We start from the raw sequence: 21615 nt of genomic DNA on the forward strand, positions 1-21615 counted from the left end.
TTTTACATTCAAAGTAGTTAAATTAGCCTGTTTGAGCAGGCCTGCCGACCGTCCCCATCCGCAGAGACTTCAGGAACCTCTAATTGTTTTAATGAGCTAATTACCAAGAGGTAAACAATGCGTTTCATCAGCAAAGGGGGTGAGTAATTAGGAGTGTGTCTTCAAAGCCATGGTGTGTGCCAATGTGTCAAGATAGCATCTCTGACTTCTGTAAATAAGGAATGTGAGAAGGGGAGGGGGGAACATGGCAGCTTCTATGTCAGGAGAGATTCCAGTGAAAGAGAATGTGCTCAGTTCCCTTTAAGGAACTACAAGTCCCACAATGCATTGCAGGAGTCTTACAGCCACAGTCATGAATCATAAAGGCAAATGCATTGTGGGACTTGTAGTTCCTTAACAGCTGGAGGGTCAAGTTTGCCCATGCCTGGGCTAACTTGTACTGCAGCACCTATACTGGCTAACCTGTACTGCGGCACCAATAATGGCTAACCTGTACTGCGACACCTATAGCTGGCTTACCTATACTGGGGCACCTATAGCTGGCTAAACTATACGTGGCTACCTATACTGGGGGAACTCATACTCACCATCGGTGTACTGATCCATTGTTGTGAATCTAATCGAAATCACAATTTCTGACAGAAATCTGGCAATTCAATCTTTATCTAAAATCGTTCAGGCCTTCTGGCTGGCTTGTTTAAAATGGCAGCTCCATGGTGGCTGGTGGGCACTGTTCTGTGATTTGATTGCACAGATCAGATGGATGGGCACAGCAGCTAGTGGATGGGCCCGGTGAGGGGTGGACCCAGGCCAGAGGATGTGTGAGGGGCCCCAAAATTTTTGATGGCAGCCCTGTGCAGGGCCAGGGCAGGGGGGGAACACCTAGACGGAGCAGCTGCAGCACCTACAAACATCAAACACTTGGTGTGTTCAGCGTGCTTCCTTTTAATATCGCCACGGTGCGTCTCCATGGCAACCGCGCACCACTAATCTTACCAGACGCGGCTGCCAGAGGAAGAAACTTGCCTGGCCCCCGGCGATGATGTCAGACAGTGCGCGGCTCGCATGTGCTTTACAGGCTCACGTAGAGACTCACCAAGCAGTGTGCGCCTCTGTCCCCTGCTCGGTCACATTCACTGGAGGAAGAGAGAGTGCTCCTGCCCAGGGCTGTGCTGTCATAGTGGTGACTGATTGGTAAATGAGTCTGTCTCTATAAACTGAACGGAAGCCAGGCCTTGGAGTAGGACTGTCTGGGAGCTAAAGGGGGGCCCTGACTTAACTTCAATACTTGATGCTTTGACGTGGGTGGGACTGGGAGCAGGAGGGAGACCCTGACTTTTACTTAATCTTGATGCTGGCTTGGCTGTTAATGTGCTTTTTTCAGGGGTAGGGGGAGGAAAGGTGGGGTGTCTATGGTGTGGGTGGGATAGGGAGCGGGGGGGGGGGGGCCCTGACTAACTCGATACTGTCCTGGTTGATAGCGTGATTTTTTTGGGGGGGAGGGGGGCAAGCGATAGGGTGTGGGTGGGACTGGGAGCAGGAGGGGGGCCCTGACTTTAACTTGATGCTGGCCTGGTTGGTAGTTTTGGTAGGAGGGAGGGAGGATCGATATGTCATGGGTGGACTGGGAGCAGGAGGGGGGCCCTGGCTTTAAGTAAGTGAACCTGAGACAGGTGGATATAGAAAATGTATACATACCTGGGGCTTCTTCAAGTCCCCTCCGGCCTTATCGCTCCCTCGCCGCTGTCCTCCACTGCATGCTAGTGTTGTCCGGATCATGAACGATTCGGATCTTTGATCCGAATCTATTTTGTGAGTCGAATCATCCGAATCGTCAAAATGAGTGATTCGGATCTCAAAAGAGGCGGGGCCAGGAGCGACACGCCCCCTCTCAGCGGGCAGCGGGGTCCTGGAAGCAGAGCAGAAATGGATCGCTCTGTTGGAGGGGACTCAGGGGAGCCAGCCTTGCAGGGAGACAGGTAGAGGGGACATGGGTGCCACTGCCAGATATGTGTAGAGCACACATACTGGCTGCAATGCGCTGCTCATTATAGGCTGTCTGTTCCTAGTTGTGCACAGTGAACACATTGGAAACTTTTGGCTCAGCACAGCTCAGTAACTTTGCAGGCACTGTGATTGCAGGGCAATATATATGATCCTCCTGCATTCGCTCTAAACAGCTGCACTTATCTTCTGGGAATGCTTTGGGGAATGCTTTCTTTCACTGTGCGACGTTTCCATTCAAGGTATACAGATGAACATGTAGGTGAAATACATGTAAAGCATATGATTGCAGCATGTGGGGATTGTGTGCAAACAAACATTTCTGCTCTCTGCTCGTCCCTCCTCCCTTCTCTGTCCACTCATTGCCCTCTGTCCATCTTCTCCCCTTCTCTGTGTGTCCACCCCCCTCTCCTTCTCCTGCCCTGCTAGTCATTTCACCCCCCGAATGCTTCCCTTGTAAAATGATCCGAGATTCGGATCAAAGATCCGGATCTTTTCAATGATCCGATTCGAATCATCCGGATCATTGAAAAGATCCGAACTTCCCATCTCTACTGCATGCAGCTTCTGTTCCAGAAAGTCGGCCCAGCCGTGTGCTCCTTTGGCTGGGAGTGTTTCAGTAGTGTTCTTGCACAGTGTTCTGCTCTTGCGCAGTAGTAGGTGCATCGACTGGACAAACTACTGGGGGGGGGGGGGGGGGGGGCTGGAGGAAGCCCCAGGTATTTATAGATTTTGTATATCACCCCCATCTCAGGTACACTTTAACTTGATGCTGACCTGGTTGGTAGTGTGCTTTTTTTTTTCTTTGCTCGTGTGCATGTGTGTGTGTGTGTGTGTGTGTGTGTGGGGGGGGGGGGGGGGTTGAGGCCCCTTTTTGAAATTTGAGCACCCCGCACTTAAGGACCCCCTGCACGGCCCTGCTCATCCCCCTCTAGCATTGGCACTGTAGGCAGCACATAGCAAGGCTGCCCTGCAGTGCCCAGGCTATTCCTGATTGGACAGGGGGTGCAGCTTCATAGTGGCCAGCCAGGCAGAGAAGACGTGGCTACATACTATAGCCGCAGCAGTTAAGAAGGGATAGCTAGTGTTAGGTGTAGGGTTTATAGGGCTAGTCTAGAGGCTAGATTAGGAAGAAGCTAGAGGTAGAATTTGTGTAGTTAAAAATCCTTAATAGAATATGGGCAGTATTGCCAACATTCTGCTAGCAGCTTTTACCTGGTGCCTAAATTACCCAGAACCTTTTCCTACGTAAGCTTGCAAGCATAGGCATTCCCTACTCACACACTAGCTCATACATTACATGAAACTACTTTAACCACTTGAGGACCACAGTCTTTTCACCCATACCACATTTAAAGGTGTTCTGTGGCCCTTTTTCAAAATGCAATTTAAATGAAGAGATATGTTCCTTTCAAAAGTACTAATCTTTTTTACCCTGTCTCATGTAGAAACAGCTGTGCTGTCTCTCTCCTGCTCCTTTCAAATTATTCGTCTAGTTAGACGAATATTGTGCTGCAGGAAGAGGCAGACAATCTAGAAGCTGTTCCTCCCTGCTTATTGCCTCCCCCTTCCCCTGCTGCACGTCATCTGATGAGTCATCCCTGACCTTTCTGCAAGCTCCAGACAGCAGGGGGAGGGAGATCTGCCTCGTGTGGCTTCAGCTCAGCTCATCTCTCCTGCACAGCAGTACAGGGAGACTGTGTACTGACCTAGAAGCACTTTATATTGAGCCATCTTGCCCAAAGGTTTAAAAATTATATTTTATTAAGTTATTTATTGGCAGTGGGGAGCGGTGAAAATAGGAAAAATGAAGAGGGGGAATAATGAGAGAAACAGTAATATGTTTATTTTAATGTGCTGTAAATTCACCACAGATCTTTAAAGGAAACCTTATGTAAAAAAAAAAAAAAAAAAAAAAAGCCCTTCTGCAGCCGCCCTGTGCCCACGCAGTTACCAAACGATCCACACTTTCAAGCTGTTTTACAGTCCCAAATAATGTTGTGAAGATAGTTATTATAATTCAGATATACTAGTGACAAAATACTTCCTACCAGTATTACTACAGTGTTATATTTCTTTCTAAATAGAAACAAAAACTGAGCGATAATTCATCTGTTTTGTGTATGTGGTGCAAACTAAACTTTTATTTGAAACTACTTGGTTTTGTTTTTGGCTAGAAACCCACTAGGAGCGATTTCTAATCGCTAGTGATTTGAAAAAGCTCTTGCTAATGCAATGCTATGGGGGATTTTTATAAAATCACATTGCTCAAGAGGAATCACTCCCATAGCATAATATTAGCAAGAGTTTTCAAATCGCAAAGCATTCAGAAAATCGCTCCTAGTGGGTTTCTGGCCCTACAGATGGTATCTGTGAGGTTGTGCATAAAGGTAATTGTTATGTCAAAGAAAAACCAAACTCAACTGCGCAAAACACAAAGAAAGAGGGTATATCTTTCGAATCTAGTCATTTCGGCACCCAGCACTCAGCACTAGTGCTATGCTGTGCGGGGCACGTAAGATTAATTCAAGGATCCGGCGATTGGCCAAACCCCGGAATTACATCTCCCTCCAAGTTGCTACAACTCAGAGGGGGAATAGTATTTAACCCCACCAGGTAGTGTAGCGGCAGCAGGGAGAGCCGTCATTCAGCTCGCCCTGCGCCCAACTCACCGGCGCTCGTACACCATGTACGCATACCTTTTTATGAGTGCAAACACTTCCTCCTCCCGGGTTGAAGGAGGAAGTGTAAGGAGGAAGTGTATAGTCACGTGATGCCAGATTGGACCGCATCGTGGGAGGCGCCGAGGGACGGACAGAAGAAGACGTCAGACAAGTAAGATTGACCCCCCAGCCCGCCCAGCTGATTCTAATTAGCAGGGTGAAAAACAGATAGCTACTATCCGGGTTTCACCCGAATTCGGTTTTGAACATCCCTGTTAGCAATACCTGGCAGCCAAATGATGTCTTGTCCCAAGTCCATGGCGGCCTGAAGGGGGAATAGTAATTAACGCTGACTGGACTTTTGCAGGAGCAGGGTGAGTCCTTTTTCAAATTTCCTGGAGCCCTTTTTGCATGTATGTTCCTGGGCTCGCTCTTCATGACCCAAGTGAGCCTTGTCTCGGCCCAATCATAATAGGGTGAGGACACACTACATTCTTGAAGGTGTCTGATTTTGGTGCAAAGATGATGTTTATGTGTTTCTCTCTATGTCAACTGAATTTCTATTTTTGAAAATGTTACAGCCTGTTTCAGCACTTACATGTAGTATAGCTATAGACACTAATCAGTTTAGTATGAGTAGCCATACTAGCCAATAGTATTAATAATATTGGTATTTTTATATTATATATCTAACACTAACATTACTTGCTCTACTCTCTGTTTGCTGGTCATCATACCATTTTGCCATTGCTTCCCATTCATAATGTGCCACCACTTGCTGGGTCGCAATGGATGTATTTCAAGCTGGCACCAAATCTAAGCTCCTTGGCGCACCATTACTGTAGTTAAGATAGCAGGCTATGGTACTGCCAAGGACACCACTTGCCACCTGCACCTAATGTAAGCACTTGGGGTTTCCAGTACTCTCTTGCCATTTGATCTGTTTATGTAAATATTGTTCAAATGTTAAAGAGGAGCTGTTAGGTATAAGGTCTCAGAGAAAATAAACACATATATCAGTAGCTAAAGATTGGCTGTACTTACATTACATATGCATTTCACTGTCCACGTTTGGATTTCACAGAATTTTTATATAGTATATGCAGAGAATGATGCTCCTGACAGCCCATGGCAGGTTCCATGTTTGTGAAGCCAAATGTGTCGTCATGTCCTGCCTGCTTCCTGATCACAGAGGAGCTCGTACAGAATAACACAGTGTGCAGTGAATATTAATGAGCCATGTGGCTAGGAACAATAGCGGACTCCTGCAGTGTACTCTGCCCGGAGATTTATCTGTGCTGTGGCTGGACTGAGTTAGAAGCTGCTGAAACTTGATCCCGTCTTCTCCTTAGCAGCCGAGGGGAGGGCCCCAGAATGCTTTGCAGTATGGAATGCGACTTGCATCCTCCTTAGGAGCTTAGCTTTGCTGATAAGCACACATCAAATGTAAGAGAGATTTTTATCTTTAGTAATGCCTTTTTGGCTTCTGTCTAAACTGTTTAACACAGGAGAATAGAGGTTTAAATTAGCTTCTGCAGCCTGACAGTTACTCTTTAAGTTTCATGCCTATTTCTTAAAATTTCAACACACAAAGAAAAAACATACTACTGTAGTCAAAAGTACTATAAAGAGGTACTGTACTAACTTTAAGTGCAACACTATAGAGCAGGGGTCAGGAACCATTTTGTCTGAGAGAGCCATTAACACCACATATTTAAAAATGTAATTTCGTGAGAGCCATACAATATGTTATAAACTGGGACAGTAGGGCTCACGTCCCTGTTTTCATGGTGATGTGTATACAGTTGATCCTCTGTGCAGCGGAAGTGTCAGACAAGTCTTCAGCTTCTCTTGGGTTTCAGCAACATCAGCAATTTCCCAGAGGGCCAGACCGGAGAAATACTGACTAACAGCTTGTACAATTAGCTAGCTGACTTTGGAGTTGATTCACTTTGTAGGACGAGATTTCCACACTTTGATTGGCCCAATAGGCTGCCTGTCACTTGACAGGCAGCCTATTGGGCCAAAGTGCAGGGATCTCGTCCTACAAAGTCACTGGACCTGACAGGATCTAGAGTGGGACAATTAGAGCAGCCTTTAGTTTTGGGGTAGTGTGAATAAGTTAGTAGTGCATGCTACAGCAGAAGTGTGCACTACTTTGAAAATGTTACTTGCTCTGCCACACTAAGCTGCCTGCTTGATAATTTAGTGAATCAATCCCCACTGATTTGTATGTGAGCCAGATGCAGCCATCAAAAGAGCCACATCTGGCTCCCGAGCCATAGGTTCCCTACCCCTGCAATAGAGTATTGCTTTACCACTGCAGCATGGCTAAGGGCTCGTTAAAGAGTACCTGAGCCGAAGCTCGGTTACAAAATTAGATACTTACCTAAAGAGAGGGAATCCTCAGGATCCTATTGAGGCTTCCCTCCCTGCTGTGATGTCCCCTGTCGCTGATCTTGGCCCCTCAGAAGATTAGCGAAATGCATTGTCACTAATCATATTGGGGCCGTGTAACTCTTCTTCCTCCAGCATGGCTGCACAATAGCTGACCCAGCCCGCCCATGCATGTGCAGTATGCTGGAGCCACGGGCTCCGTGGTACTGCGCGGGCGGTATCGCACGGCTACTGCATGGACACGCTTCAGGAAGAAGAGCTGCAAGGCCCCGATGTGGAGGGGGGCGTCACTCGGCAACGGAGGGCTTCAGATCAGCGAGGGAAGCCTCAATAGGATCCTGCGGCTTCCCTCTCTTAAGGTAAGTATCCGATTTTGATTCCAGGCTTAGGCTCAGGATCACGCTAATGCTATGGGTCTGATGCACAAAATATCAGTAATACTGCCGTGCACAGACAGCACATGGCAATATTACTCCTACCTCCGGCAGCAAGTACTTTAAGTTATGCTATTAGGGTGACCCGCGGTACTCGAGTAGCACAACCATTGGCACAGTAATGCATTTTAGTAATGTGCGTTACTGTCAGTAATGTTTGTTACCGTGGTGACACTAAATTTTACCTCATAGTTTAGAAAAAGTCAAGTTACATAAAGAAAAGCCATACCAATATAAACATTAAGGCTACTATTGCTATTCCTCTCCAAAAACGTTTCTTGCCTAGAAGTCATGCTGATCTTTTGCCTTTAGCAAGTTTTGAGCCACTGACCTGAAGAAAGCATGGAGCCAGAACAACCATTGTGAAGTCACATGTGAACGCAGCAATGTATGCATTGGGAGGGTTTGGTTCCCAAAGAGGGACTGTCCCTCCATAAGAGAGACAGCTGTAAACTATGATATTATTTGTCATAAATGACTCAAAACAAAGAGATCACTTCTCGTCTGCATCCCTCTGGGAGGACTGCAGGAAGAACAGCTTTCCCAAAAGCTGTTATATTAACACTGTTGGAATTATTCTATCCATGCTCATGTGATAACAATTATTACCTGATCCAACTGCTGATGTTCTCATCTCATGATAAGCCAGCATGACTCTGCCCCTACTGCTCCTCATCCTACCTACATAAGCATAAAATGATATGCTTAGATGAACTGAGCTGACAGGTTGATGGAGCACTTTATAGTGCTCTGAAGATTGTCTTCCCTGAGGAGTTAGACCATGCATTGTCAACTAACCTTTGCTTCTTTTTATGGGCATACTGCGTCCTTAATGCTAAAGTAAACTCTGGCAGATATAGAATTGTGTGCTTCTATATACTCTCACTGTAGAGGAAAACTCAAAAAAGAGAAATAAGGAATTCAACAGGAAGTACAGGCCTGATTTATTAACCTCCTTGCTCTAAAAAATCCGGCAAGGAGGCAGCGCCGCACTTTTTTTTTTTTTTTTTTAAATCATGTAGCGAGCCCAGGGCTCGCTACATGATAGCCGCTGAGCGGCGGCATCCCCCCACCCACTCCGATTGCCTTCGGCGATCAGAGTATGCAGGAAATCCCGTTGAGAACGGGATTTCCTGCAGGGCTTCTCCGGTCGCCATGGTAACGAGACGTCATAGGGAATCCCGATCCGCCCCTCAGCGCTGCCTGGCACTGATTGGCCAGGCAGCGCAGGGGTCTGGGGCGGGGGGGAGCGACTCGGCGCGGCGGATTGCGGCGGCGATCGGAAGTTACAAGCAGCTAGCAAAGTGCTAGCTGCTTGTAACAAAAAAAATTATGCAAATCGGCCCAGCGGGGCCTGAGATATCCTCCTGCGCAGGTTACCCCGAGCTGAGCTCGGGATAACCGGCAAGGAGGTTAATGCCACACTATGAAGCGATGTTTTACCATCCTGTGTGTGCATTTAACAGAGCAAAAATGTCAGGTTAACTGTTATAAAACAATCTTGCCAATTCAAATAAATGCGTTATTAATATTTGCTTGTTTATTGTAAACATTAAAAAAAAAACAATATGCAAATATTAGCAAAGACAATCAGGTAATGCAAATTATAGACCTATATTACTAATGAAATGCACTGTTTACCAACAATAGGTCGATATTACCAACAACAAGCACATATTAACAATAGGTAGACAGCAATGGCATGCATATAATATCAATCACAGGCAAATAAAACTCACTAACAGGTATATAGTGATACGTAGATTCTAATCACAGGAAGGTAGTGATAGGTAGATTCTAGTGACAGAAAGCTAGTGAAAGTGTTACCATACCAGTCCTGGGTGTCCACGTGTGCATTCTTCTTATGCCCTTTAGTAATTGCAGGATCATACACGAGGGTCTCAACATCGCAGCACATTCACATATGCAATGGTGCATGTGCGTGATAGTAGTATGGATGTGTGGCAGTTTGGGTGCCAAGATTGAGTTCGTAGCAATTTAGGGACTCTGCAGACAGTACTCACTGCCAAGTAGCTAAGAGCTGGTTTTGTGCTAAAGCCCATTATCAGTTGCCTTGTGTTGCCAGGGCCGGGAACAAGGTCCACCACCAATAGAGGCTGAGCTGTCCAAGGGCGCCCCCCCTCCCTGCGCCTGGAATGAAGTACAGGACAGGCTAGCGGATTGGAATGAACTACAGAACAGGCTAGCGGACTGGAATAAACTACGGGACAGGCTAACGGAGTGGAATGAACTACAGGACAGGCTAGCGGACTGGAATTAACTACAGGACAGGCTAGCGGACTGGAATGAACTACAGGACAGGCTAGCGGACTGGAATGAACGACAGGACAGGCTAGTGAACTGGAATGAACTACAGGACAGGCTAGCGGACTGGAATGAAGTACAGGACAGGCTAGTGGACTGGAATAAAGTACAGGACAGGCTAGCGGACTGGAATGAACTACAGGACAGGCTAGTGGACTGGAATGAACGACAGGACAGGCTAGCAGACTGGAATGAACTACAGGACATGCTAGCGGACTGGAATGAACTATAGGACAGGCTAGCGGAATGGAATGAACTACAGGACAGACTGGCAGACTGGAATGAAGTACAGGACAGGCTGGGGGATTGGAATGAACAAGAGGACAGGCTGGGGGACTGGAATGAAGTACAGGACAGGCTGGGGGACTGAACTGACTGACAGACAGACAAGCGACTGGACTAACTGACAGAACTGTTACCAATACTGGGGCTTCCAGGAGGTGAGTATGACAGGGTGGGCAGAGGTGGAAAGGGAGGGACAAGTTGAGGAGGAGAGACTGACAGACAGAAGGTGGTAAAAGGGAGAGAGTATGCCTATGGAAAAACATAACATGACAGACTAAATAACTACCTCCTTTTTGGTTACTGGCCTGGCCTCTGCTGCTCTCTGAAACACACTGCTGGGCTGTGGGCTGGCTCTGCCTTCCGTGTGACACTCTGACTCCCTCCTCCGAGACATGCTGGCTTGTGTCTGTGTCTTTGCTCTCCCCCCTCTGTCATCGTATGGCTCACTGCTCTCTGGGCTCTACACATGCTCCAGCGCTTACTGACTGCCTTTTCTCTTGAATTTTCGCGTTGGCCAGTGACTCTGACAGACAGTGCCCGGGGAGGAATCAGGAGGAGGGGCGTAACTGCCTGTCTGTAACAACAGATACAAGTAGCGTGGATACAGTAGCTGTAAAGTTGTGCAGGATGGCGGGCGGCTGTTGTCCACAATGCTTTGTTTCTCAGGCCCTCCTGCATCTAAGTATACACACAGCTGCAGCATGCGAAATCAGCGGCGGCAGGCAAACATCGTGGCAGGGCACTGGCACATAGCGCTCATCCAGGGGTGCAGCTAAGGTTTTTGTGGCCCCAAGCGGACTGTAGTAAGTGGCCCTAGCAAAAAATGGGTGTGGCTATCCCGCATAAGTGGGCGTGGCCATGACATGTGGGTGGAGCGGGAGGGTGGATTGGGGCGGGGCTGTTTGCGGGAAAATATGGATGGGGGTGATGGGCGTGGCCATGACATTGTATGGGCGGAGCTTAATCGTAGCACAGCAAATATAGCCAACTATGACCATTAAATAATAAATGCAGCAACAGTTACCCCAGACACCAGAAAATAAAAACGCAATTTGTGCAACATTTCAGCAGAAAACAAACGCAATTTGTGAAACATTTCAACAGAAAACAAACGCAATTTGGGCCACATTTCAGCAGAAATCAAACGCAATTTGGGCCACATTTCAGCAGAAATCAAATGCAATTTGGGCCCATTTTCAGCAGAAATCAAACGCAATTAGGGCACATTTTCAGCAGAAATCAAACGCAATTAGGGCACATTTTCAGCAGAAATCAAACGCAATTAGGGCCACATTTTCAGCAGAAATCAAATGCAATTAGGGCACAGTTCAGCAGAAATCAAACGCAATTAGGGCACAGTTCAGCAGAAATCAAACGCAATTAGGGCCACATTTTCAGCAGAAATCAAATGCAATTAGGGCACATTTTCAGCAGATAAGGGCTGCAAAAAGAAAATAATTTACTCACCTGGCACTGGCAGAAGTCTTCTCTCCCCGTCTCCTCTCCTGGCCGGTGGCCGGCTCCTCAGGCGCGCAGTTCCCACGGAGCTTCCTCCCTCCTCCAATCTCCCGCGCTGATTGAATGCAGGGCTACGGGAAGATGGCCACCCGAAGCCCTGTACTGGAGACATAAATAGTCTCCAGAGCAGGGCTTCGGCGGCGGCCATCTTCCCGTAGCCCTGCTGCCCTGCTCTGCTCTGCCAGCCCCGCGGGGCTGCGGGAAAACAGTGACGTCACGCCGACGTCACTAAGCCGCCGAGGCCCCTACGATCTTGAGGCCCCAAGCGGACGCTTGGTTTGCTTTAGGCCTCGCGGCGCCCCTGCGCTTATCCTACCCAGCGCTTATAGGCTGGAGCCTCGCCAGCCTCTGTGTCGGCCCGGCCCTGTATGTTGCCAGTTATGATCCTAGGATGTCCTGACAATAATTTGTCCTTTTTTGTTCAGATCTCTGCTAGTTTTGACTTATCCTGTCTGCTTACCTGCTCTTGGCCTCTGCCTGATCTCTGACTGTTCTGTCTCGCTTTAGGGGCTTAATTCACAAAGCCGTGATAACTCAGATCACGGTCGTGTCAGCGTTTTGCGTGCGCTATAATGCACGTGTTAACGCGAATTTTCATGAGAAAATGCACTCATTTTTGCGCGCAAATTCGTGATTGTACGCTAAAACCGTTATGCGCATTATAGCGCACGCAAAATGCTAGCGCGACCATGATATGAGTTATCACGGCTTTGTGAATCAAGCCCCATGTTTGAGAAACACTCCAAAAGACCCAGTCTGTATAGCAATATGTCTCCACAGGCAGTTTTACTTTATGAGAAAAGACTCCAAGTAGAATCCAAAGTATCTTCACCTACATTTTTAGAGCTTTTCCATAGGTAAAAAGACGACGTGACTGCAAGGTACAACAGGATTACCTCATCAACTGACTTAAATTGATAACTGAATAGTTTACAAAATGGCGGCTTTGCAGGGAGTGACAGTTGGGACATGCTAACTAGCTAAGGCTGGGTTCACACATAAAAGGTGTCCAGTCCTGCCCTCCTGCCCTGTCCGTTTTGACAGTTGGCATTGGCATCACTTTTTGGTTTCACACATAAATCTATAAATTTCTGGTCCAATCCTGTCCTTTCAGTTTTGCATCAGTTTTGTATGAGTTTTCTCTAGCTTGGTTTACACATAAAAGGTGTACATTTCCAATCCTAAAAACAAAGAACACCAAGAGCCCCAATAGTGTAATATGTACTGGTAAATGGTTACTAGATAGAGTAAATATTAATACTCACAAACCAGGGTTACCATTAGGCAACCTCTGTAAAGGCAGGTGGGGAGATTTTCCTGACCCCACTCAGGAATAAGAAGTCGCTCTCTGTAGATGAGAAAAAGAGGGTTCAACCCTCCACCCAGGGTGGACTCAATATTATGCAGGAGAACAGAGGCGCCAAGAGGATAAAATGAAGCTAAATGAGCTTAAAAACCAAATTCTTGGTAAATAGAGGAGGTAGTGGTGGACTTACCTCCTCCAAGTAGACACACAACGACTGTAGTAAAGACAGACAGTCAATATATTTTATTTATGAATGCCAAATATGCAACGCGTTTCGCAGGTTTGATCCCGCTTCATCAGGCAATAACAACGGAGCAACCTGGGAGGTGCCTGGTTCTTCTACTGACCACATATGCTATTGCTCCATTGTTATTGGCTGATGAAGCAGGATCAAACCTGCGAAACGCGTTGCATATTTGGAGTTCATAAATAAAATATATTGACTGTCTTTACTACAGTCGTTGTGTGTCTACTTGGAGGAGGTAAGTCCACCACTACCTCCTCTATTTACCAAGAATTTGGTTTTCAAGCTCATTTAGCTTCCTTTTATCCTTTTGGTGCCTCTGTTCTCCTGCATTACATTTCCAGTCAGGTAAAACTGATAGAGAACTGATGAAAAAATTACAGGACAGGACTGGACAGGAAATGTGCAGATTTATGTGTGAACAAGGCCTAAATCCTGCAGGGGAACTGACATATTTTATTATAAAAAAATATAAACAATCATGGCCATATTTACCATAAGGCACTGTAGGCACGTGCCTACATGCGCCTGATGATGGAAAGGCGGCTTACTCCCCTCCCCAAGTGCCTCCCTCCCTCCCTCCTTCCCTATGCAGAGGAGTGTAAATTAGAGGTTACTCACCCTGCTCTCGGCATTCCACTGGTAAGATGTCCCTTCAGTCAGGGGAGATCTCACCTTCAGTCAGGGGCGGCTCTTGCTACCTAATACTGAGGTACCTCTAGCTGGATGGTGTAATGGTTAAGGGCTCTGCCTCTGATGCAGGAGACCAGGTTTCGAATCTCGGCTCTGCCTGTTCAGGAAGCCAGCACCTATTCAGTAGGAGACCTTAGGCAAGTTTCCCTAACACTGCTACTTCCTATAGAGCGCGCCCTAGTGGCTGCAGCTCTGGCGCTTTGAGTCCGCCAGGAGAAAAGCGCGATATAAATGTTATTTGTCTTGTCTTGTGTCTTGTCTACTTAATATTCAGGGTACTTTTGGCTACCTAATACTAAGAGGCACCTGTAGCTACCTATGACGGGCAAGGGAAGTAAGGGAGAAGTGACAGTTGGGACAGCCAGCACACTTGCGGTGCAGTTCGGTGGGGTTTGTAGATTAGTGGAGTGTGAAGTCTAGGGTGCCAGAACATTTCTGCCTACAGGCTCCTGTGAGGTAAATCCGGGCCTGTAAACAATGTTAAATAACATGCAGAGGCTATTGTGATAGCGCACTGACTCTGCTTATCTGCCACCTGCCCTTGATCTTGGCCTGTTATAATGAGTATGTTTTGGTCTTGTGCCTTCTCTTCTATAGCCCATCAATCCTTGAGGTTTGCTATGGTGACGATCCAGTTACCTAAACTCTGGGAGAGCAGCTTTCCAGTTCCCCCCTGCAGTGCTTCCTAGCTTTCCAGTGGCCACTGTAGTATACTCCAGCACCACAGACTCCTCTGTAGTGTATCCCAGCATTTCAGAGTCATCTGTAGGGTATTCTGGCATTTCAGTATCCGCAGTAGTGTATCCAGAGGGCCCAACCGTCCCGATCTCGTCGGGACTGTCACGATTTTGGGGGGCTCTCCCGCTATCACGGTATGAGCCCCCCAAGTCCCGGGCAGCAGTGGGCAGAGAGTTAAAAAAATGATCGAGGCGCCAGCCGTGCCTAAGTGGGATGCGGGATGCCGGCCAGGGCCGTGCAGAGGGTCCTTAAGTGGGGGGTGCTCAAATTTCAAAAAGGGGCCTCACCCCCCCCCCCCCCCCCCACACACACACACACACGCACGCACACGAAAAAAAAAAAGCACACTACCAACCAGGTCAGCATCAAGTTAAAGTGTACCTGAGATGGGGGTGATATACAAAATCTATACATACCTGGGGCTTCCTCCAGCCCCCCCCCCCCCAGTAGTTTGTCCAGTCGACGCACCTACAACTGCGCAAGAGCAGAACACTGTGCAAAAACACTACTGTGCAAGAGCAAAACACTCCCAGCCAAAGGAGCACACGGCTGGGCCGACTTTCTGGGGCAGAAGTTGCATGCAGCGGAGGACAGCGGCGAGGGAGCGATAAGGCCGGAGGGGACTTGAAGAAGCCCCAGGTATGTATACATTTTTTATATCCCCCTGTCTCAGGTTTACTTACTTAAAGCCAGGGCCCCCCTCCTGCTCCCAGTCCACCCATGACCCTCCCTCCCTCCTCCCAAAACTACCAACCAGGCCAGCATCAAGTTAAAGTCAGGGCCCCCCTCCTGCTCCCAGTCCCACCCACACCCTATCGCCTGCCCCCCCCAAAAAAAATCACGCTATCAACCAGGACAGTATCGAGTTAATCAGCCCCCCCCCCCCTGCTCCCTATCCCACCCACACCATAGACACCCCACCTTTCCTCCCCCTACCCCTGAAAAAAGCACATTAACAGCCAAGCCCGCATCAAGATTAAGTAAAAGTCAGGGTCTCCCTGCTGCTCCCAGTCCCACCTACGACAAAGCATCAAGTATTGAAGTTAAGTCAGGGCCCCCCTTTAGCTCCCAGACAGTCCTACCCTAAGGCCTGGCTTCCGTTCAGTTTATAGAGACAGACTCATTTACCAATAAGTCACCACTATGACAGCACAGCCCTGGGCAGGAGCACTCTCTCTTCCTCCAGTGAATGTGACCGAGCAGGGGACAGAGGCGCACACTGCTTGGTGAGTCTCTACGTGAGCCTGTAAAGCACATGCGAGCCGCGCACTGTCTGATATCATCGCCGGGGGCCGGGCAAGTTTCTTCCTCTGGCAGCCGCGTCTGGTAAGATTAGTGGTGCGCGGTTGCCATGGAGACGCGCCGTGGCGATATTAAAAGGAAGCACGCTGAACACACCAAGTGTTTGATGTTTGTAGGTGCTGCAGCTGCTCCGTGTAGGTGTTCCCCCCTGCCCTGGCCCTGCACAGGGCTGCCATCAAAAATTTTGGGGCCCCTCACACATCCTCTGGCCTGGGTCCACCCCTTACCGGGCCCATCCACTGGCTGCTGTGCCCGTCCATCTGATCTGTGCAATCAAGTCACAGAACAGTGCCCACCAGCCACCATGGAGCTGCCATTTTAAACAAGCCAGCCAGAAGGCCTGAACGATTTTAGATAAAGATTGAATTGCCAGATTTCTGTCAGAAATTGTGATTTCGATTAGATTCACAACAATGGATCAGTACACCGATGGTGAGTATGAGTTCCCCCAGTATAGGTAGCCACGTATAGTTTAGCCAGCTATAGGTGCCCCAGTATAGGTAAGCCAGCTATAGGTGTCGCAGTACAGGTTAGCCATTATTGGTGCCGCAGTACAGGTAAGCCAGTATAGGTGCTGCAGTACAAGTTAGCCCAGGCATGGGCAAACTTGACCCTCCAGCTGTTAAGGAACTACAAGTCCCACAATGCATTTGCCTTTATGAGTCATGACTGTGGCTGTAAGACTCCTGCAATGCATTGTGGGACTTGTAGTTCCTTAACAGCTAGAGGGCCAAGTTTGCCCATGCCTGGGTTAGCCAGTATAGGTGCCGCAGTACAGGTTAGCCAGTATAGGTGCCGCAGTACAGGTTAGCCAGTATAGGTGCCGCAGTACAGGTTAGCCAGTATAGGTGCCGCAGTACAGGTTAGCCAGTATAGGTGCCGCAGTACAGGTTAGCCAGTATAGGTGCCGCAGTACAGGTTAGCCAGTATAGGTGCCACAGTACAGGTTAGCCAGTATAGGTGCCGCAGTACAGGTTAGCCAGTATAGATGCCACAGTACAGGTTAGCCAGTATAGGTGCCACAGTACAGGTTAGCCAGTATAGGTGCCACAGTCCAGGTTAGCCAGTATAGGTGCCTCATTACAGGTCAGCCAGTATAAATGCTGCAGTACAGGTTAGCCAGTATAGGTGTCTCAGTACAGGTCAGCCAGTATAAATGCTGCAGTACAGGTTAGCCAGTATAGGTGCCACAGTACCAGTGGCGTAGCTAAGGAGCTGTGGGCCCCGATGCAAGTTTTACAATGGGGCCCCCCAGGCACTCTATACATAACAATTGATACGGCGCACCAAAACCTGCCAATGGCAACTACAGTGTCAGAGGTGCAAGAAGGGGATGGAGAAGAGCTTGTTAATGTTTACCACTACTCAATGTATATATAGAAGTGATTATTATGAGCACAGGACCAATAGAGAGCTAATACTGTAGTTGAGGGAGGGCCCTTCGGGGCCCCTCTGGCCCAAGGGCCCCGATGCGGTCGCTACCGCTGCACCCCCTATTGCTACGCCCCTGCACAGTACAGGTTAGCCAGTATAGGTGCCACAGCACAGGTTAGCCAGTATAGGTGCCACAGTACAGGTTAGCCAGTATAGGTGCCACAGTACAGGTTAGCCAGTATAGGTGCCACAGTCCAGGTTAGCCAGTATAGGTGTCTCAGTACAGGTCAGCCAGTATAAATGCTGCAGTACAGGTTAGCCTGTATAGGTGTCTCAGTACAGTTCAGCCAGTATAAATGCTGCAGTACAGGTTAGCCTGTATAGGTGCTGCAGCACCAGGTCTCGCGCACGCACAGATCGCACCACCAGTTCCGGTCCTCTCTGTCTACAGTATGGGAGAGCAGCTTGAGGATGTCATCAAGCCGCATGCCCTTGTACCATGGACAGAAGAGACGGGAGCTGGTGGTGTGATCTGTGCGGGCGAGAGGCACAGTGAGTAACAGCACAGGCTGCCTGTTATAGCTGCAGGGGGAGGGGGTGGGGAGAGGAAGATGGATACCGGCCGCTGCAGGGGGGAGTAGGTTAAAAAAAACGCAGCTTTGACGATCATGTGATCAACAAGGCTGGAATCTCGTTTTCGATTTCTAAACAGCATTGGGCAACGCTGGATTAAGACCAAATTGGGCCCTAGGAAAAATGCCCTGCTTCTATCCCCAGTTAGAATTAGTTCATATGGAAGATTTAGAGAAAATTAAACATGATCGTGACACATGGGGAGGCACAAGGGTGCTAAATGTTTCACGGGGGGCACTGGATGTGACCCGGAGGGGAGACATGGGTGCTGAATGTCACACAGGGAGGAGGGATGTGACACAGGGGAAGGACACTGAATATGACATGGGGAGGGGGTGCTTCACCAAAGTAACCTGCATCGTTGAACTAACCTATATCCCATAGACTTTACTATCCCCTCCACCAGGGCCGGCCCGCTCATGAGGCGGGGTGAAACTTTTACCTCAGGCGGCAAATTTCCAGGGGCGGCATCCGCCCGTCCGTGCGGGGAGCCGGCCGCCGAGCTGGAGGGGTAGCTGGCAGGACGGGGGTATTGGGCCTAGCGGCGGGGAGGGGGGGTCGGACCCCCCCCCCCTCCCTCGCCTGGGTCCCCCGTCCTCCGCTCCCCTCCAGCCTTACATAGAAGCAGCCGCTATTTGTAAGAGGCACGGGCGGGGAGGACTCACCTCTTCCTCGATCCAGCGTGCGCTCCACTGACGTCACTTCCTGCAACGCTGCAGGAAGTGATGTCAGTGGAGCGCACGCTGGGAAGAGGTGAGTCCTCCCCGCCCGTGCGTCTTACAAATAGCGGCTGCTTCTTCTATGTAAGGCTGGAGGGGAGCGCAGTTCGGGGGACCCCCGCCGCTAGGCCCAATACCCCCGTCCTGCCAGCTACCCCTCCAGCTCGGCGGCCCCCCAGAGCACGCCCCCCCCACCGGGGGGGGGGGGGTGGCGGCGGAAAATTTTTTTTTGCCTCAGGCGGCAAAAAGTCTAGGGCCGGCCCTGCCCTCCACCTCCCTAACCCTCCTGCCTATGCGTTTGTCAGTGAAGTTAACGTACTATTTCGTCGACAGAGGGGGCACAGGGGTGCTGAATGTGACATGGGGAGGAGGGTAGGGGCACTGAATGTCACACAGAGAGGGGGTCAGGGTCACTGAATGTGACACAGGGAGGGGGGGGGGCACTGAATGTCACACAGGGAGGTGGGTGGGGGGCACTGAATGTCACACAGGGAGGGGGCACAGGGGTGCTGAATGTGACACAGGGAGGAGGGTGGAGGCACTGAAAGTGACATAGGGAAGGGGGCACTGAATGTCACACAGGGAGGGGGGCACAGGGGTGCTAAATGTGACACAGGGAGGGGGGCACAGGGGTGCTGAATGTGACACAGGGAGGGGGGCACAGGGGTGCTTAATGTGACACAGGGAGGGGGGCACAGGGGTGCTGAATGTGACACATGGAGGGGAGCACAGGGGTGCTGAATGTGACACAGGGAGGGGGGCACAGGGGTGCTGAATGTGACACAGGGAGGGGGGCACAGGGGTGCTGAATGTGACACAGGGAGGAGGGTGGAGGCACTGAAAGTTACATAGGGAAGGGGGCACTGAATGTCACACAGGGAGAGGGGCACAGGGGTGCTGAATGTGACACAGGGAGGGGGGCACAGGGGTGCTGAATGTGACACAGGGAGGGGGGCACAGGGGTGCTTAATGTGACACAGGGAGGGGAGCACAGGGGTGCTGAATGTGACACAGGGAGGGGGGCACAGGGGTGCTGAATGTGACACAGGGAGGAGGGTGAGGGCACTGAATGTGACATAGGGAAGGGGGGCACTGAATGTCACAGGAGGGGCGTGGGGGATACAAGCTAGAACAGAAATAAGCACATGGTGACACAGGCTAGCTAGCTAAGGAGGGAAATAGGGAAGTAAACAGCCACACACTTAGTGAGGAAGAGATGGAAATAAATGCTACGCTACACGTTAGAGTACATACCGGTACATTTCTCAAGGTGGGGGTTGGGGAGAGTTTCACTCACTGTCTGCAGACGAACTTTATGCCATTCAGCAGCCAGAGTACAGAGCAGCCCTGAAGGAGATCCTCACAGAGATGAGAAGCAGCAGGAGAGCTGAATGAGGCATTATCTCTGATAACAGACCATGCTGCTGGCTGATTTCTCCCCTGTCTTCTCTCTGCAGTGCACTCACACTGTGCTCTGACAGCCAGGATACTCTACCCAGAAGTTGGCAATATGAAGCAGCAGGACAGGAGAGCCGAGATCTCATTCAAAGTTCATGCTGTGTGTTGATCTCTCTGCTCTTGCTCCTAAATGCTGCAATATGCTTTTGGCTCAAGTGGGAAGGGGGTTCCAGACCTATCACTCCAATGTTAGTTGTCACTGTGAGCGGTGGATGGCTACTCACTCACTGTGCAGGCACTGAGGGAACCGTTACCTGCACCGTTTGTGCAGACGGGAAAAGGGGCCACATGACAGAAAAATTCAAAAGGGGGGGTTCTCAAGCATCCCCAGCACCCCCCTCTGTATGTGCCTGGGGATGAGTCTTTCGTATGTTTATAGGCAGGGGGTGTGAGTTCTCAGAACTCAGAAAAAAACTAGTTTAAAAAACATTTTCTTTGTATTTTATTAAAATCGATTTTCTCAAAAACCACAAGGTCTTTTTGAACAATCATTTTTTTACCTTGTACCCACTACTCTCCTTAATATATGTAGCAATTATGGTACCAGTTGCATTTATGGGGACTTTGCAATTCACTGCCAAATTCAGCACTAAATTATACATTAATTACATGTAAATTCATGCGTAATTACGAATGCTTACAATTACATACAAAGTTAATTACACTATTCCCCGAAATTTTGCATTACGATTACGATGCATAATTGCACTGTCAGTCTAGTCTGGTCAATGACTATAGGTCAGTCTGTATGCCCATATGACTGACCTATAGCCCAGCCCATAACACCTGCACAAACTCCTACCTAACACAGAACTACAATAACCCTGGAGGTAGATGTAGCATACAGACAGCAGAAAACAAAGCAAGCGCTCACCAACATGGGCTGCAACTGAATTACTCATCACCTCATATGCACCGCTTATATAGCTCAAATACACACTCAGCAATCAGACAGATGCAAAACATATGCATAACTAAATACTTACCATGCAAAACAGGATAGCACAATGGGTGCTGCTAGCCTGGTAGTTACAGAATTATGGAAACAAAATAAAGGTAGAAGGCTGCGCATCCCTGACCCAATACTGTAGATGTAGCATACACACTGACAGATAGTATTCAGCAAACAAACCAATAGTGACAATGCAAGGCACAGTATTCACAAGTAGTATAGTCACCTGAGGCCTGAAGGCTGAGGCAGTACAGATGAGAGCCAGGTCACTGCAGGCTGGAGCGGATAGGTTTAGGCAGTTCAAACACTTTACAGGTAGTGTGGTCATTTCAAGCCAAATGTCGGTCCAGGCAGAGTTCATGGGAGTCCTTTAATCAAGCAGAGGTCGATCCAGGCAGCAATCAGGCAAATCCAGGTACAAACAGAGTTGGCAACAGGTAATCCAATCAGAGGCATGGTCAGGAACAGGCAGTGGTCGTAGAGTAATCTCGGCCAGGATACAGGCAAAGTCGTCAACAGGATGTGTGTGTGTGTGTGTGTGTGTGTGTGTGTGTGTGTGTGTGTATGTGT

Source organism: Hyperolius riggenbachi, chromosome 5, assembly GCF_040937935.1.
Source record: "Hyperolius riggenbachi isolate aHypRig1 chromosome 5, aHypRig1.pri, whole genome shotgun sequence".
Lineage (NCBI taxonomy): Eukaryota > Metazoa > Chordata > Amphibia > Anura > Hyperoliidae > Hyperolius > Hyperolius riggenbachi.